General features: G+C 34.9%; 1 long non-coding RNA gene across 1 annotated transcript; it reads left to right on the forward strand.

The window, feature by feature from the left end:
- The first annotated feature begins 781 nt into the window (after positions 1-781).
- On the forward strand, positions 782-3,758 carry LOC142528590 (uncharacterized). Its single transcript, XR_012815685.1, has 3 exons — positions 782-876; positions 3,070-3,460; positions 3,537-3,758. It is a non-coding gene; the product is annotated as an uncharacterized LOC142528590 (long non-coding RNA).
- Positions 3,759-15,385: the final 11,627 nt, after the last annotated feature.

The raw sequence follows: 15,385 nt of genomic DNA on the forward strand, positions 1-15,385 counted from the left end.
TGGTGAAAATTATAGGCAGGACTGTTTTGGATCCCGCTTGCTCGGGTTTGAGTCAAATTTATTTATCAACTGTACCATATTATTATAGTAAATTGTCTTGGGACATGTTAGCCTTAGAAGGGTGATGATCTTGAAATGGAGATTCGGAGTTTTTTTAAAATAAATTATACGATATGACATCACCCACTTACAATTGAGACTCGGACACTAATATCCATATGGGCGAATTTATCTGTCAAACTTTGCTTTCTGGTCCAAAAACAGTCGGACAAGAAAAGATTCGAGGAATTCTTGGAAGGAGGGCATAAAGTTGAAGTGGCTCATTTATCACATGCTCTTCAATCCGAAGGGGTAGCCCTTCGCTTCCGAGTCTAGGTGAGCCCCAATAAAACTTTCTTCCGTCATTCACCTCGAAATTGTTTATGGGCCGGTGCTTTATTATCTTGCTTCACTCTTTTAATATTAGTGTGCAGTAGTAAAGACAAGATGTCACCTTCCTTAAGGCTCCATTTGGTAGGATTTATTAAATATTGATATATTGTGTATCCCATGTTTGACTCGATTAAAGTAGATTGACTGTCAATATCATAGATTATTGTACTGTTTGTGTGGGAAAAGCGGTCCACTCATTTGCCAACTATTATATCAATCCCTCTCAAGTACACAAGGAAATTGTTGGGAAAATACAAAATTGTCCTTGCATTAAATCAACCGAATTTGACAATTGTAAAACCTATCTTCTGATTCACAATCTCATTGCCGACAGAAAATTTTTTAGGCAACCCACATCTGAAACAGTAGCTTTGAAATGGAAGGAATGAAGGCAAAAAACAATATCGAAGAACAGATCTGAAGACTCATCCACCTGTTTCGTAGGTGAAATTTCGAAAGTTAAATTTCGAAGCTTGTCGTTTGTTATATGCTTAGCATGAAGAAATCCGTTCCGAATATTTTCTGAAAATTGTTTTACATGCAATAATGTATATGTCATAAACTTTTGTTGGATTTACGCATCTCGTTAGATCTGCTGGTGCAGGAAAGCTCGGTAACTTCATGGTATTAGCAGTTTATTTTTGAACCTTCCCATTAGTATATATTAATTTGCAGAACTTATATGTATGTAATATTTTCTTTTCTGACTTTATTGACGAACCTTTAAATATCTCATATTTGTGAGCTGAAATTTTTGTCCCCTCATACTTTTTGATATTTTCTATTTATGTGACATGGCTTTTTTGGTCATGAAATCCCAATGATGCAGATATATTGCCCAAGTAATATGATTTTCTTATTGTCATGTAGAAAATTATACTGATGTACTAGAGTTCAAATTTTTATTAACCAATTTTGTTGCAGATTAAGATTTTTTTTTAAAATTTTTCTCGCTTTCGAAGTTATTTTCGGAATGGACAGTAGACGTCGTTAAGCTATATTGTTTGTGATGCTGCAACACATGCTGATTCGTACGTTTTTTATGGTATGTCTGTTAATACGACATCGTACGAGATTACTCGAAAGACGACGAAGTCAAGTACGTAGAACATCATCTTCCTACACCATGACTCAAAGACTGACTGCACAAATAAACCATTTGCATAGGATTATCGAAATTGGAGATGTTCAATGTGTTGTGAATTTGAGGATGAATAGAAATGCAGTTGCCCATTTATGTTACTTGCTAACTCATGTCGGGGGGCTGGGTGATTCTAGATATGTTAGGATTGAAGAAAAAGTGGCTATGTTTTTGTCTATCTTGGCACATCATAAGAAGAATCGAATAATTGGTCATGATTATGTACGAAGCGGTAAACAATCAGCGCTCATTTCCATGAAGTTCTAGGCTCGGTCCTCAAGTTACATACTATATTGCTTGTGAAGCCTTCTGCATTCGATGATACCTGCACTGATGAAACATGAAAGTGGTTCAAGGTAATACTTACATATTATTAAATATATTATTTTTTGGAAATGTCAGAAGAGAAGAAGGATATGTCAAGCATAATGATTTGCAATACCGACATTGACATATAATTGTTGTATGCGAAATTTTTTTTTTTGCAGGGCTGTGTTGGTACATTGGATGGTACCTATGTAAACGTTCATGTACCAATTTCTGAAAAGGGAAAGTATAGAACTAGAAAAGGAACCATTGCCGTTAATGTCTTGGGTGTGTGCAACCGAGATATGAACTTCATTTACGCACTATGTGGGTGGGAAGGATCGGCTGCAGATGCAAGAGTTCTTCGTGATGCATTAACTCGGGAGGATGGACTAAAAGTTCAAAGAGGTTAAAATATTTGTTTTAATATTGTGGTATCAGTTCAATATGTTGTATTCATGTTTTCATGAATTAAAATCAATATTACGTATTGAATATAATATATGACTTTAATTGTAGGTTGTTATTACTTGTGTGGCAACGGATACGCAAACGTACATGGATTTTTGACCCCATATAGACGAGTACCATACCATAGGGATGCTTGGGGCAATCGCACATGTGTCCCACGGAATTTTAAAGAGCTCTTCAATTGGAGACACACAAAGCGAGAAACGTGATAAAAAGAGCTTTTGGTTTGCTTAAAAAAAGATGAGCTATCATGCAAAGTCCTTCTTTCTACCCATTGAAAACTCAGAATCGAATAATTATGGCTTGCATTTTGCTACACAATTTCATTCGATCTCAGATGCCGGACAATCTTATCGAGGACATGGAAGATGACACACTAAACCCACCTTCCGAGACAGATGATGATTTCGTTGACAATTTCAATTCCTCAAATGCATGGGATATGTGGAGAGATAACTTTGCAATGTCGATGTACCACAACTAATAAAAAATTGTTTCTGTTTTTGTATTGTGTTTGCAAACTTACTTTCATTTGCAATTAATATACCGATGGTGTTTGCTTATGTTTGAAACTGTGGATGCACAAATGTTGTGTAGCAAGTATTTTATATGAAATTGGAGATATTTTATACTAAATTTGTTGTTAAGATGTGTTCTTCTGTATACCCTACAGAACTCATCTTTTTGCATTTAACTCTTGTTTTTTTTATGTTTTCCAGGAATACGTCAAAGGAATATCTGAAGCGATGGATAGCTTAGCAACAAACGAGAGCATTAATTGCCAAGGTAAAAAGGCGGATAAGTCGCGTCGTTGTTGGACAACACCTGAGGTAGAGGTGTTAATTGTAGCTTTGAAAGATGTAATAAGCAAAGGATATAAAAGTGAAAATGGATTTCGTAACGGCTATTTACCTTTATTGGAATCGGCCATGAAAAGTGCGTTTTCAGATACTGATATACGCGGCCATCCCACATATAACTTCCAAAATCCACGTGTGGAAGAAAAACTACAGTTCTTTGTCGTCTATGTTAGCGAAAAGTGGAATTGGCTGGAATCAGATGGAAAACATGCTTGATGCTACAAATGAGGCGTGGGAAGCACAATTGAAGGTAGTTTGTTTCCGTCAAATTGTTTACATTCGCTTTTTTTAGAGTTATGTGATGTCCTTGCAAAAACATGTTGTAGGTGGACAATAGTGTACGTGTTATGCGATACAAGCGGTGGCCATACTATGAAGAATGGTGTGAAATTTTTGGTAATGATAGGGCAACGGGTAGCCGAGCGGAGATTTTTTTAGCTGATGTCCATGGTGTGTTAAATTTGACAGAACAAGTACCTAATGATGTCGAAGTTGACATGGAAGATATATATCGCCCCATGGAAGGAGATGGAGAATCAATGTCTGTAAATCATGCATCACCATCCAACCCAAGTGTAGGTAGGAAGATGAAGTCAAAGAAACGGAAAAAATAATTGAAGGAGACGATAAAATTGTTGTTGCAATCAACAACTTACCAGATATCACGAAAGAGACAATGACAAACCTCATAAAAGAAATGGCTGCTGAAAAGAAGTTAGCTGAATCACAGATGACAAATGCTATGGACAGCGTGCTGGACACATTACAAACCATTACGGAGTTAACTTATGATGAGAAAGTCTATGTTGCGGAGATGTTGGTGGATAACCCGCAAAATAATTATGTTCTTGAAGATCGATCATGACGGTAGGCTTAGCTTAAGCAAAAGGCTGTTGAATCCATAAGTCTTGCTGGTTTGTGTTTTGAATTTTTTGATGGGATAACATTTTGGTATGGCGTCGAATACGACTAGGCTGTGTTTGCTCATTTTGTTTGATTTCGGTGTGTAACTTATGTACAAGTCAAGTGTGTTTTGCTAGTTACTATCATAACTTGATGTTGGTGGAAGTTCTATTGAAAGTGCCTTAAATGTGTACGTATACTATCTGTTACGTGGTAATGGATTTTGATAATGTTCTATTACTTTTTTTAGTATGTTGCCATACTAATATCACATATGCTCAATCTAAGTGAAATTTGTAAAATAATATTGGTCCCTTGGTTGCAAACCTATATTTAATTTTGGTCTGATTATGTTCAGAGTTCACATGACTTGTAAGTATATTAGATCAACGAGTATTCTGTGAAAATTTTTCTTGTGCAATTATAACAGCGTTCAAACACAGGCACTGGAAACATGAATCAGAAATTCGTAGTTACAAAGCAAACTGACGAACTGGCTCTTACTGCACACTTTGCTACATTTTCTTATGCCAAATCTTAGTATCCAGATTGAATATCAAGTCTGAAAGCAATATAGAATATTTTTCGATATACTTATTATGAATACGTAAACTGGGAATTGGTTAGGTGAATAAATACCCACTTACAAATATCTGAAACAAGTTAAAACATGTTGTGAAAGAATATAAATTACCGAAATAGTGCTCAACTTCAGATGCTTGACATAATAAAACGGATTGTATTAGTTGGGAACAACTATTTATAAAAACATAGACGATATTAAATAGAACTAGGATGCATTTTCAGTACGTAGCATGACACCAAAACCAAAATACATTAAAATAAACTAAACCCAGTGTCATGTTGCCTTTCTCTGCATATAACCAAAGGACTTCATGACTGGGAAACCAACACAGGTACAATACACTGAATAAACATTAGGACACCACTAGGAAAATGTAGCAAAAAGGTAGAAGCCAAACAACGAGGGCAACTACAACAGCAAACTGCAGCAACCAACACATCCAATAAAACGAACTACAATGATGAGATCTGTAGATGAAGTCTCATTGTGCATCTTTCTCGTCGTTGGAGCTATCAAGTACTATATACGGAGTTGTGTCATTCCTGATCACAAGCCGCTTTGCAGAGTTAGCTGTGGGATTATTGACACAACATTTTCTTGAGGTTTTAATAGCCAGCTTCATAACTTTATTGTAGTCATCCATCCACATGCAATGTGTATTCTCCTTCTGTGTCGTGGACTTCAACTCAACAGTTGGACTTTTGTTTGCAGCAGATTGTGTCTTCTTCTGGTCAGAAACAACTATCTCTTTTTGCATCTCATGTTCGTCATCTGAGAGGGTAACAACTTCGACTTTGTACTTCGTTGTTACACTTTCATCGAAAGCTGCTTTGTATGTCACTGACATTGTGTGCCTGTTGAAAATAACTTTCAAAAACTAAGAGCACTCACTAGACTTGAACTGTAAAAGGAAAGGAACATGGTACTTAAGGATTGGAAAAGTAAACTAACCATTAAATATAGTTACCAACCCAACTATAAATGCAGGTCATTCCAAAGGAAAAATGCATAATAATGATGTGATATACCAATATAGGTCAACACCTAGTGTAATTATGAAAACTCATGATGACAAAATCCAAAAAAAAAAAAGAAGCAAAAACGTGTTGGAACAAGTATAAATAATATATTCTCAATTCAATAGTAAAACATACCAAAATATGAGGACATTATATATTACACTTTGAACAGCGTCTACCACCTTGGTTAAACTTCAAATAATAGAGAAATTCAGTGTACAAGTTTCTGAATACAGTAGGAAGAAATATAAACATTGTGACACTATCATTTGCTGTTAGTTTTATTGTTATGCACTGCAAATGAAAAGAAATTAAGAAGTAATAAAATATTGAATTATTGATAAACATATCTTACTGTTGATTGTTTCCTGTGCATATAAACATTGCTGCACTATTATTCGATGTTAGTTTGATAGTCACATAAGTTGGATGAATGCATGAAGCATTCAAATTAATGAACAACCAGTAACAAATTGAATAAAACACTTGCACACAATGCGATATTAAGAAAGTTACAGAAAATACATGGCAAATGGGATTCAACGATGCAGTGTTTCAATTTTATAAGCATACATAGACAACATATATCACATTATAATGACAAGGATTATGATGAGTAGAAAGAGGAGACAGATCAATGCGCAAAGGAATCCAAAACAGCAACAAGCTTGTTCACGTCCATAAGATGTGCTCTTCATGGTCTCACTGGGTAACTCTTGTGTTGCAGAGGACATGGCACATACTGTTTTGTCATATTTATTCGTAGAATACGGATGACCTTGGTTTGAAGGATAATCATATGGGCTAGAGGATGAATTAATTGTGTTGTTCATACAACACCTTCTATTACTACTATAACATGAATGATCTTCAAAAGCAGATGAGTTGCTTTCGTTGTTAAACGATTGTTCAGCGGTGGATGTTTCATTTCTGGCATGGTACTCATTGTACCAGAAGAATCTCTTCCGATGTTTTAGTCCCACGGGACATATGTAGTATTGTTGACCAGGACGGGTTGAGTACTTACCAGCTGTCCTTAAAACCATGGCCCCGTTCCCACACTCACATTGTGGTGGCATATTCAATTCCATGATACCTACGCAACAACAAAGAATGGTGTTTGACATTGTAAGTCCTCATAAATTAGAAACCGAGTAGTTCAATTGTTGTCTTACAGCAATATCACAAACATTGATAACTGAGAATCATCTAAAAATTAAAGTTATGTTAAGTAAAAATTTGCACGTAAAATGTAATTTCTGTCAAGAAAACTTCTCCAACCACATTTAACTACTGCATAAACATCAAAATCAAAATGCATATACATTAAACAATTATTATTGTTTAAGATTAAAGTTTTGACATTGTATTCTAAGAAAAGTACACGGATAACTTATGCAAAATTCCTTATTTATCTTCAGATGTGTTCTTCAAATGGGTCTGCACGACAAGTCGACAAGTTCGAAACGAAGATTTCAGTTGTTTTGTATACAAATAGTCGTAATTAATATTATTACTTCAATAAAATGGTTTCCAGATTAAAAAAAGTCACAACATCCACTTTTCTCAAAACAAATTTAACTATTGTATCAACATGGAAGGAGATTATAGTCAATCACTATAATATTTAAATTAATTTTTAGGGTATAAAATTGTGTGACGAAATAAAATAGGGAAATTTATGCAAATCAAAGCTTACTCAGAAAAACGTATTCCTAACTTCCAATTTTTTCTTCAACTGGGTTTGCACGACAACTTCCGAACAGATTTATAATTTTGTCTCTGTACAAAAATATTAAATCAGAAGTTGTAACAAACAAATTACTTACAACAACCATCCATCTCCCAGAGATTGCAACCGGCCATCTTCAGATCTATAAGTTGTGTGGTCTGTGTAAAACTGAAAAAAATAAATTTGCAGTACTTGCAGATATGAAAATACTCGTACACAAGCAGAATTGCAAGTCCTCGCTGAATCGTGCTTGGTGCTTTCACCATTCATTTCCTTTGAAGCACTGTAGAAGAAGAAAAAACGCCGTCGACCACAGAAAGATATTTCTACCTTCTGTCCATAAGAGTAGGGTATTTAATTTTGTCAACTTCGATTGTGGAATATGGATTGAGTATTGAAGGGTATTGTGGGGATTAAATTGAGGTACTGAAGGGCATTTTGGTTAAAAAAAAAATTATCCAACTAAGAAAAATTATACCACATGAAATAATTAATCACACAATATTACACATAATTCCTTATCAACTACATATCAATCAAATTATTAATCATTTACTTATCTCATCACACATACCAAACGGAGCCTAAAAGGTCGAAGATAAAAAAAGAATATTACATTTCTGTGACACATGCCTATAACTTGAATATCCATCTAATCTATATTTGATCCCGGATTTGGGTTGTGACCGGGTATTTGAAAATTTATGTATATTTGTGGATTGGAAGTTTTGTTTTGTTTTGTTCTGTTTTTCTAAAGAAAATTTTGCTTGTATTTCTGTTATCAACAAGCTAGTTGAATGTGGATTTATGTTGTATAATAGTATACACTGTTATTTTTTTATGTTTTATATATATACTATTTTTTTTTACTTCGATTTCAATTGATGGAGCCTATTTTGGTTGTTAAACTAGATCGAGCCTCAGAGTATCATGATACTACCATGATTTGTATCTAGGGGTTTCAGCTCGAATTTGGATATCCTATTTACTCGATGAATTATATAAAAATACATGTGATTCAAGGAAATGGATCACAAAATTTAAATTTGTAACGCGTGCTCCTACGTAGTAATTATAGTATCGCGAGAATATATTTTACAATGTTTTATGATTTAAATAGAATGCGATGAACTAATATAGAGGAAAATGTCATTAAAAATTTATTTTTCATTACATAAAAATCTCACCAAAGCTTTCTCATATTTTGGATTATCCAAAAATACAAACAGCAGTTTAAAAGATGTATTACTATCAAATCCTTAACATAAGAAAACATATTTACATCACAATATGTGTAAAACCGACATCCATTAGACTTGGTTATGTAAAATCATGTCCCCACAACATCATCATTTTAACTGACATACTTTTCTTTTAACTTATATAACATATAAGCATATTAGTGGAAGCTATATCTATGCCATATCCAGGTCCTTTTCGAGGTAAGATACATGTTAAACATTCATTGGTGAATCGACATTCTAGTTATTCTCATTACATGATCCTTCAATACATGAGCTATATAAGTTTATAAAACTCAACAAGTTGGCTTTATACATCGCAATATGCATAGGAAGAGGATAATAATCAATATGTGATTAAACTAATTAATCATTTGAAACATGGTGTATTTATATGAAAACAATAATCAAGTTATATAGTGGTTGTTGGGTTTAGAAATTCTAACAATCTTGATTTTGATGATAACAAAACTTGTTATTATGTTTATAACATATTTACTCAAGTGTGAATTAACTCAAGATGGAAGCTAAAACTCGAATTTAGCAAAACTGAAAATCTGGTAAGTTTCGATATTTTGATGATATTTCACAGCTCGCTAATCCAAATGACCAGCTACCAAGACGACTGAATAGAAAACCCAATTTGGGACAAGTCATTTTTCACGTCAGTTGGGCTAAATGGAATGTTATCTAGGACAAACTGATAGTTGAAAGAACAAACTGATTGCACGAAAACAACAATAAGTTGGGCATGAGTAGTTACAGTATTTTGGTCAATTTGATCAGCTCGATTATCCAAATGAAACGATTCAGTATGCGTTACGAAGCCGAGACGATGATCTACAAATCATATTCACAAGGCAAAGTCTGAATAGGAGTTTAAGATGCTGATAAATGATGACGAAGATATTGGTTCTGTGCAGGCTGAAATCAGCAAGGTTGGGGCCTATAAATACAACATCGTAAAGATCAAACAAGAGATTTTGAAGGGAATTCAAAGCATAGGTAGTTAAAATGAAGAAATCTGCTAGTTGAGAGTACAAGCCCTTGTGTGGGGATATATTTGAGATGTACACTATAAAGGATAAATTTCTCACACACAATCACTCACATATACAAGAGAGTTGAACTTCAAAGATTAGATGAGTGATTCTTCACACAAAGACGTAAAACAATGTGTTTATAGTCTTTGCATATGAGACATTAAACAATATGTTGATTGTGAGGTGCTGCCTGCAATCTTGAGTGTTAGGAGTTCTAGTTGGGTGATGTCCTTCTAGATTGGGTTTGTACAATAAGTTGTATGAATCAAAGTCTTCTAGTGAATCCTTCCCAAGGAGAAGAAGGGGTAACGTAGGAGTTGTTAATCTCTGAACATCCATAAACAAATTTGTGTCTATTTTTTTATTGCATTTACTTATCATTTCTATTTTATGTGTTATTCAAATGTCAAAATATTGCATATCAAGTGTTTGAAAAAATGTTTCAACCAAAATATTTTGCTTATTCAACTTGTGTGAGGCCCAGGGCCGAAGAGGGCGGGGGGTGATCGTCGGTGCCATGAGGTTGTACGGACAATGAGCGGCTCCTGGCAGGCTTCTAGGTGGAGGGAACATGAATAAACCGATCCCACATCGGAATTAGAGGGATTTCGAGACTGTTCAATGTAATGGACTGTACAGTTGAAGAGGGCTTAAAAGATTTGAAATGTACTACTCATATCACGAAGGTGCATCTTCTTTTCGGTAGCTCATCACATAAGAACTCCAAAAATAAGCGTGCTTGACTTGAGGCAATTTTGGGATGGGTGACCTCCTGGGAAATTTCCTAGGGTGCGTGTGAGTGAGGACGTAAGCACGCTGGAAAGACTCGTTTTGGTACAAGTGAGGACAGTCATCGAATATGGGACGTTACAAGTGGTATCAGAGCCGACCTCTCTTAGTACGGTGTGGTTCGGGGACGAACCAAGCGGAAGCTGGTGGGCATGTGAGACCCGGGGTCGAAGAGGGCGGGGGGTGATCGTTGGTGCCATGAGGTTGCACGGACAACGAGCGGCTCCTGGCAGGCTTCTAGGTGGAGGGAACATGAATAAATCGATCCCACACCGGAATGAGAGGGATTCCGAGACTGTTCAATGTAATGGACTGTACAGTTGAAGAGGGCTTAAAAGATTTGAAATGTACTACTCATATCACGAAGGTGCATCTTCTTTTCGGTAGCTCATCACATAAGAACTCTAAAGTTAAGCGTGCTTGACTTGGGGCAATTTTGGGATGGGTGACCTCCTGAGAAATTTCCTAGGGTGCGTGTGAGTGAGGACATAAGCACGCTGGAAAGACTCGTCTTGGTACAGTGAGGACAGTCATCGAATCTGGGACGTTACAACTTGCGTATATTTTAAATGCTTTACAAAATATTTAATCAGTTTCTACGAAAGATATTTCAATTGTCTTCCGCTTGGTTTGAAAATCAAACTCGATTTAATTAATCGGTATAAAATATTTCAAAAACTGAGCTATTGTAGTTCAACGATTATCCCCCAAATCGATCCTATCAGTGCTCATAAGTAAATTATGAATGATCACATATTCCATGTTCATGTTCAATATTGGCAAATAACATAGTTTTGGTGGTGTTTCCATCTTTCAGGTATTAATCACTCATTCGTAGTTATTGTGACACAACCATTACCAAACTCAATATGATACAACAACCACCGTAGTTATTTTTCTTGTTCAACCATATAGCTTATTTTGTAAACATTCATTATCAAACTTCCAATTCATATGTAACACAATATTTCATTGTGCCCTTGCCTTTCAATACAAGGAAATGAATCATCAAACTATAGACTCTTGAATGAAATGCATAATATAAATGCATATAGCATAATTGAAAAAGAATTTCTTTGAAACCATAGAAACAATTTACTATATTCATGTATTGCTTCAAAGAACAACTCAACTTACAATCAAAGCTTAAAAATAATGGTTGAGACGATTTTTCTTGATCCTAAGCTGTCAAAATTACATTAACATCAATCAATATCATCATTTTAATGCTAAATCTCGACATTTATCCTAGGTCACCATCTAATTCAGAAAAAGGTGATTTCTATGAAGATTTACACAATTAGGATTAGATTCTGGCATAGAGTTTGAACATACCTTCATTTAGAGTTGAAAATAGATATTTGTGGCGATTTAAAGAAAGAAAATTGAAGAAAGTTCTTTCTGTCAATTTCGTGATATTCTGAATGGTGGAAGTATTTAGGATGGAAGAAATGAGTGAAACCCCACCTTCCTGCATTCAAACACTTAAAATCGTGTTTTCAAAACTTGTGGGGCGCTGGGACGGTCATTTTTTACCGCCCTAGCATGCCCCTATGGTCCAAAACATTTCTATCAATTTGTGGAGTGTTGAGACGGTCGTTTTTAACCGCCTTAGTGCATTCCACGGCCCTAAACTTAATTTTTCTATGTCTTAGCTTTCATTTGCAATTGGTCTCCCTCGATTTGAAGATCAGACTGGAAATTTATCGTATTCTATCAAAAAATATCAGTGCAGTAACGACAATACGCACAACACAATTTGGGAAGGTTTGGGCCCTTCTTCCAAAACTATTTGGACAAAACTCAAAAAGTAAAAATTGTAGCCCTATTCTTTGGCTTTCTAATGGAAATGATCTCATCTCATTTGGATTAATATCCAAATTATCATATTAGAAACCGTAAATGATATCGTTTATCCATTTTCGTCCTAACATAAGTTTCCACAGAACCACTATCAACCATTTTACTTCTCCATTCCAAACTTTTACTTTATCAATATGATGTTACATATGTTCGAACATGTTATGTCTATGATCTTTTATCAATAACACAATGCATAGTGCAATCCAGGCAGGCATAACGATATCAATATAACAATATATTGTGAACTAAGACATAAATACATAACTTAATCCGATGTCCTGAATTGCAGAATATACCTATTAAAAGCCATAATTAGGATAATGTGTGTAAATCATTACATTACAAAAATATTTAGAATACAATGTGCTAAATGTATCGGATTGTTCTGTAATAACACACCACTTCCATATGGTAGAACACAATGCCACGATGTTTTGCGAACAAATTTAACTTGATGTATTGGCAGTATCGCCTAATAATGATAGATACACTCTTCTTTGTATTTAGAATTTGTAATTCCTTTCTATGAGAACGTGAAGGTAGTAGTGATCCCACCTTTCATGTTTTTACTTTCACGACGCTAGCTTTATATTTGAAGTTGTCCAATAGTCCTTACATTAATTCAATCAGACAGATAATTTTTCCCTTAATTAATTTAATGAAGTTGCATTCCAGGTTGTGGCCACAATTGTTCAACTAGTGCCCATAATTTTGCACTAATGCTAAGAGGACATCTTTGTCTATGCTTGAAGGATTTCAAAATGCATGACAGAACTTATGAACTTTATTTGATGAATATATTATTGCAAGTCCAATCCCACTAGGAATTCAGATAAACTATGAGTCGGGCAGGGCAATCAGAGCTTTTTTTTCTTGGTTGGCCAAAAGATAACAAATTTGGATCTGACGTTGCATCATTTATTAAAATAATTTTTTTATCACAAGCGATGCATCCTTATCTATAGCATAATCGTATGATCGAACGAGGATTTCAACTCAAAGATATTCTCAACAAACGCTTCAACAAATTAATTCTTGCTTCAATGAATAAGTAACGTCTGACAGTACATTGTATATGATATACAATATTATGTAACATACCCCAGAATCCTCTATTTCTCTCATGTTTTAATGTACGTCCGATAAGGATATTGTGCAACGCTCGTACACCTTTCTAGTTTCGGTCACCAGCCACACAGCCTCTGCAACAAAAGGGCAGGATTCAAGTTTGAAGGTTCTTCATAAAACTACGAATAGAGAGTTCTTGTGAACAAGCATATAACAACCAGTTGCTTAAAGCTTTTCTTGCCACCACCTGTCAAAAATAGTCGCTTAACGTGGGGGAAAAAGACTGGGAACAAAGGATCATCAAGGGCACATGGAATCATGTCAAGAGTACAGAGGATGGAAATATGCCTAGCTCAGTTATGCACATGCAATGAGCATCTAAGTAGAAATAACAAAAAAAGCGGCGGCATGTCCACTGGAAAAAGTGGGAACATAAAAATACTAATTCCAGTTGTGATTCCTAGTCAGAAACTATATAAATTCAGTTCGTAAGATGGCATCTAAAATTGGATTTTATCAACTTCACCATCCTGCTGCCAAATAGGATTTCCACGTGGAGATGGGTGACCAAAACTTCTGCCACTGCCCACATGTCACTGCAAAACAAAAGAAAATAGCAACTTAAAGGAGCCAATAAATTCAAAATGCGACTGAGAACTCGACACGCTTTCTATGAAAGACTTCTACTAAGAAAAATACCAGAGACAAAATAAGACCATTCCTAGCTTTCTTTTAATCGTTTATCATGAAAATTCAAGTTTGTGTCGAATACAATATTGTTGCAAATAACACTGTAATATTTGACATACACAGAACTGCAAAAAAAAAAAAAATGAAGACACTCTGTAGATAATACCCCAGATATCAGTCATAGCGAGAAATTTTCCTCCTATATTTTGCTGGCATTAGGTAAAAAGGTAAACGACTAACAAGAACTCCACAAATAGCAAAAAAAATTACACTAGCCATACAATTTTCTGGACAGCTTTCTGATCTCACAATTGATTCATGAGAAAAATATAGGTCGATAGTCTAATGTCATTTCTTAGGATCCGCCATCCATCTCCTCCTGAAATATGGTTTAGTATGAGAGCCAATAATCAATTATCACAGAATATACAATAACAGAACTACAGATTTTCATGGAAACAACTCTTGGAGCTCATTATAAATACACAAGTATAAACTCCTATCACTTTCTTGTTTCTCCAACTTCATTCTTGAGTGGAAAGTCGATCAGAATCCCACCAACACAGATAAGACTGTGCGTACTCATCACTCTATATTTCTAAACCATCAAGCTTATCTCTGAAATAAAGACCTCATTTATGACAAAGTAAAATATAATCAGCCTAAAAGTTACTGCGAATGTTTTTTTGAAGCCGAAGCATCTCTTCATTTTGTGCTTTTTGATTACTCTGCGTCTAAGAAACATTTTCCACAAAGACGATATTATTCTATTGTACATCCTCAGTAAAGTATGCATCCTCTTCATCTTTTTACGACTTTACCTCAGTGGCCCCATTCATATATTTAGTAATAACAATTTTATATAAGCTTAATCAATATCTTTTCCAATGCCAACCTCGGCTAAAGTGCTAAACAATGAGAGTCATCTTTCATAAACATCACTTCACATGAAAGGCTCGTTGCAAAAGCGAAGCTCCCATTTGCATTAGAAATTTTTTGCATCATATTCATCTAGTGGTGAATTAGTAATTGGAAATGCTTAGAATGGCAATCCAAATTATTTCTCGTTTTTGCACCTAATCAACTGTAAGAAGCAAAACGATAAAAGGGAAATAATATAATATCAATAACCGGTTATAAATCTTAAACGCGTAAAAATTTCTCTATCACAAAGAAGGTAATCGAATCGTTTATGAGATTTTATAAATCCAGTGATAAAAATGATAATAAATAGCAACTCT

Source organism: Primulina tabacum, chromosome 16 (genome assembly GCF_025594145.1).
Source record: "Primulina tabacum isolate GXHZ01 chromosome 16, ASM2559414v2, whole genome shotgun sequence".
Classification (NCBI taxonomy): Eukaryota; Viridiplantae; Streptophyta; class Magnoliopsida; order Lamiales; family Gesneriaceae; genus Primulina; species Primulina tabacum.